General features: G+C 44.8%; 1 protein-coding gene across 1 annotated transcript in view; it reads left to right on the plus strand.

Moving 5' to 3' along the window:
* The first annotated feature begins 6 nt into the window (after window positions 1–6).
* Rapgef5 (Rap guanine nucleotide exchange factor 5) overlaps window positions 7–4,870 on the plus strand; it is a 239,505-nt gene continuing 234,641 nt past the window's right edge. The window contains exon 1 of the mRNA XM_005343679.1: window positions 7–108. The gene's annotated coding sequence lies outside the window, so the exon portion shown is untranslated. The remainder of the gene's footprint in view (window positions 109–4,870) is intronic.

A 4,870-nucleotide genomic window follows, 5' to 3' on the forward strand; every position in this document is an offset into this window, starting at 1 on the left:
GAGCGCGAGCCGCCCGCCGCGTCTCTGCGGCCGCGCCTGCGGGACCTGCCTGCGCTGCTGCGGAGCGGGCTCACACTGCGGAGGAAGCGGAACGCCGCCGGGGCCCGGGTGAGTGGCCCGGGAGCGCACGTGGAGCCGTCGGCCGCCCTGCGGGGCCGCGACGCCGCGCTCTGGAAGTTGGGGAGATGGCGGGACTCCACTGGAGAGGCCCCGGAAGAGCGAAGTTAGGGGGCGCCCTTCGGAGCAGCGCCGGTCACCCTTCTCCCCAGATGCACCTGACCGAACCTAGTGGCACCCGGGCATCACCGGAAGAAGGGTTGTTTGCTGCCTCTGAGGGGAAGCTGCAGGTGTCCCTTGACTGAGTCAATCAGCCCCGTCCATCAGCAAGTCTCAGGGCCCCCGCCGGTCCCGTTTGCAGGTGGCTGGTAACGTGCGTGCTTGTTTTGGAAGGCTCCTAGCAGTGTCTGGGCTTTGGGACTACCCTGGCAGCCTCCACTGCCGAGGCAGAGACTTAGGAGTTGGAAGAGCTTGGGTGAGCTTCCAGCTCCCGGGTTCTGGCCCTGACAGCACTCAGTACTCCGGGACGCCCCCTGGAGTGGAAGAGTGTAGGACCCTCGGGAATCTCAAATGTCAACTTCCTGATGGTGTGTTCAGATAGGACTTCCTGGTGAAGGAGCATTCCTTGTGTTCTAAATGCATCTCACGACCTGAGCAGGTCAGGCATGCTTTCTCTGTTAAAAGGAGGGATTGCTTGTCATCCTAGAGATCCTGAAGCCACTCAGGATGAACGAATAGGTCTTCAAGACACCAATAGACTCTCAGAGTTCCCTACCTAGGTACTGCCTACTCATTAAAAAAAATCTTGACCATTATGTAGCATTCACTGAGAAGTTGGAACAATGTAGATGTTTTTGGCTAGAAGTCTTAGCTGTCCGCGTTAAAAGGAGATCATAGTTAGAGACTCGTGGCTTCTGTGACATTGGTTTGTTCCAGAAACTTGAGTGTTGTGGAAAAGGTGTGCGTTGTTGCAGCTTTCTGTGGATGTGGATGGGTAAGGATCCGGAATGACACAGGTCTGCTTCTCCAGGCTGCAGTCTCCCTTCCTAGGCATTTTCTTAAAGGGTTGTTCTTAGGATTCCTTCATGCAATAAGAAAATTTTTTAAAGTTTCAGAGTTGCCCACACAGTAATCTTGATTATGTGGCATATAGGATGTTTGTAAAGAAAGCCAGGAAGTATGGACTCAAGACATGGTAGCTAAATAAACACAAGATCCAGAGTTAAAGACATTGCAGGAATCGAGGGGAAAGTAGGTCAAAATGTGTTCCTATTATCCTTGACAGTTGCTTTTGCACGACACAGAATACTGAAGCCACTAGGGCAGCTGGGTAATCTGTGACAGGAATTGCCCAGGTTTCTGCATAAATCTGACTGCAGTGTTCTATGCCGATTCCAGTTTCTTGCTTCCTGGGATGATGATGTGTGCCTTGTTACTTGGTGCAACTGATCCTTGTTTTCCAGGCTACTCAGCATGCCAGCCCTTATTATTTCATTATATGAACTTTAACGACTCTAATTTGATTATGACACATTGTATTAGTTCTTTGCAAGCTTAAATGAATGTCTCTCTTTAATTGGGAGAAGATTGTCAAGTTTTTCAGTGTTGCAAACTCACACTTTCCAACAATTTTACCCTTCTCCTGCTCTGGAGGAGACTGCTTTTAGTATCTTTCAGTTGCTGTGAAATACCACGACCAAAAGCAGCTCTGGTGAGAGCTGGTGAGCTCTCTGGTGAGCTCTTGTAGCTTCCCACCCATCAACAGGGAGGAACTCAAGACAGGAACCTGGAGGCAGGAACTGAAGCAGAGGCCATGGAGGAGTGTTGCCTACTGGCTTGCACCATGGCTTGTTCAGCCTGCCCAGGGGTATCACTGCTAAGAGTGGTCAGGGTCCTCCCACATCAATCACTAAATCAAGACAATGCCCTACAGACTCACCTTCAGGCTATCTGATGGGGACTTGTTCTCAAGTGGAAGTCCTCTTCCCAGCTGACTAGAGCTGACTAGAGTGTCAAGTTGAAAACCACCGACTAGGACAGCTACTGTTGTGATTTTTGGAGCCATCACCAAAGGGAACGGAAGGAGTTTGAAAGAAGGAAAAACAAAGTGAAATAATGTGTTTCTGTGTGAGGCAGCTGAAGCCACTGTAAGAAAATGTCCCAGACTGGGTGACTTCAAGAGACGTTGATTTTTCTCACAGTTTTGAAAGCTGGCAAAACCAAGCTCAGTGTTCACGCTGATTTTGTTTCTGCACAGGGTTTGCCTTGCAGGGGGCTATTTTCTTCTACCCGTTCCTGGGGCCTTTCTTTAGCAGGGTGAAAGAAAGGCTGATATATTATTTGGCCACTAAAGGGAGGACCCTGATAAAAGGTCACTAATCTTATCATGAGGGCCCTACCCTCACAACCAAACATGATCTAAATACTGCCAGTGTCCATTGCATTTTCCCCAATTTCCATCACAACATGAAAATTGTATGGAAGACATAATAGGCTATAGTAGGGGGTTGAGAGGAAGAGACAAACAGTAAAATATATCCATGCTGTTTGGCAGGTGGTGGGCATCTGAGGTTAACTGGGTGGCCCCCTTGGTTAGGATACTGATGTTAATAATGTAAAGACATCATGGCTCACAGTCTTTAGAGAACCGTGAGGCTATTCCTCCAGATTGGAGCTGAATGATCTCAGTTAATAAAGGTTCACTGGGAACAAAGCAGCTCTAAGCATTGCATAGTGGGTAAAGAGTTCGAATCATACTAAGATCTGATTTAGTAGTATGTGTTGTCCATGCTGTCTTAGACGTCCACAAATCTGGACAATCCAACACCATCTCAGCTCTCTGTGAACTGTGCTGCTCTGCCCAGGTATACTGCAGACTATCTCCGGGACAGATTAACCTGTCATTTGGTTAATACAGCACCACGCCTTGGTTCCTCTGTTCAGTCATTTCTAATAGTATTGGATTCACTGTGCATTGATGAAGGAGACTTTGCATGTCTTTTGGACCAAGTAGAGCAAAAGCTCAGCTTCGCTTTTAGGGAAATCTATTGTCACCTTTTAAATATCAGTGGTGCTCTGGAGTCCCACACACTATCTCATTAAGCTTTTAAATAGAGTTGTGTAATAAACCCCAAAGTGCCAGCAGTTAGTAACAGTTTTTACCAATCATGTTTCATTTGTTTGTTCCTTCTGTGCATGAATGTGGTGTGTGTGTGTGTGTGTGTGTGTGTGTGTGTGTGTGTGTGTGTAGGGAGGTAAAATTTAAAGCAAACTTCTAAATTATCTTACAGAAGTTGCATCTTATATCTCTGATAAGAACATTAAAGCCACCATCACCCTCCTCTGAGCCAGCATGATGGCTTGTGCTTGTGACCAGAACACTCATCTGTCAGGACAGTTGCAAACTTTGGTTATAGAGTGAGCTCTGTACTTAAGTAGGAGCACAAAGAGTGTTCCTTCTTAAAACAAAATAAGGCAAACCAACAAGCAAAAATTCACAATTTAACATTAACATTTCTTAGTATAACTGCTATGTTCACATTCTCCCGAAGATGCTTTCTTGTTATGGGTAGAATCAGGAATTAAATGGTACCGCAAATTTATGTTTGCTTTTAGGCTTTTAAATCTATTTATTTTATAAAAGACCCCCCGCCTTCTATCTTATTTTTCTTAATGGTATTGATTTGCAAGACAAATTGGATCCCTAGTCCAAGACTCTGCCCTACTTTCTGGGTTGATTCTCTGGGTGCCAGGTAACTTATTCTTCCGTCCCTGTAACCTGGCAGTTCCATATGGAGGCTTGATTACACTGAAAAGCAAGTGCCCATTTTGGGTAGTGCTGTCATTCAGGAGTGTCATGTTATTTCACGATGCCATAGTGTCAGGATGTCTTTCTGAGAAGTGGGGTCGATGGTGTTAGCTCACCTTCTTCCTACCATTCACCTAATGATTTCAGCCTCTTTTATGGAAGAAGCCATCTTCATTTGGGAATGCAATCATATGGACAATCCCAACCCACCCTTCCTCTTGCATTTATTAATTGGAACACTGTCCATAAAGAGCTTTCTGTCATGAATTATTTGGGTTTTTCTGACATTCAGGCTACATAAGAAAGAAGAGGAAATCCCATTTTTCCATTTTTATCATTTTTCATAGTAATAATTTAAAACATCCATCAATAACCAGAGTTGTTCTTTTCTTAGGTATCATTAAGAATTAGTGCATTTATTTTAGTCTGTTGTGGCAAATCCTCTTTTTTGCAGCGTGTCCTTGTCTCCTGCATGCTTTGCACATGGTCTCAGGACAATCAGAAGCCTTTTGACTTTCTGGCCTATCAAGTCCACTTTCTTTTTCACACATGTAGCTAACCATCTGTCCAAGGAACTTTTAAAAAATTAGTATTAAGAATGGTTCATTTCTTCTATGTTTTGTTTCTTTTATTATCTGGTCATAGCCTTCCCCCTTAATTTTTAAGATTCTTTGAAAATATTTTTAATCAGGCTATTTCCAAGATTGATGTAGAACAGGTATTGATAGTCACTCCGTCTTTATGCTCTGTCAGATGCTGGAAGTTACATGGTTTGGTCTTTGCTATTTGAATATTTTCTACTAGGTTCTGAGATGGTTTTCATTGTCTTAAGTGTTTTATTTACAGTAGGCAGCTATTGAGTTGTTCACAGTGGACAGCAATGTCCTCAAGTGATGTGCAACCTTTGACTTTGACAATGGAGTCTTCCCCATGGTCCTCTAGTGATGCCTTTAACTTTGACAATGGAGTCTTCCCCACGGTCCTCAAGTGATGTGCAACCTTTGA

The sequence above is a fragment of the Microtus ochrogaster genome, chromosome 1 (assembly GCF_000317375.1).
Source record: "Microtus ochrogaster isolate Prairie Vole_2 chromosome 1, MicOch1.0, whole genome shotgun sequence".
NCBI classification, from domain to species: Eukaryota; Metazoa; Chordata; class Mammalia; order Rodentia; family Cricetidae; genus Microtus; species Microtus ochrogaster.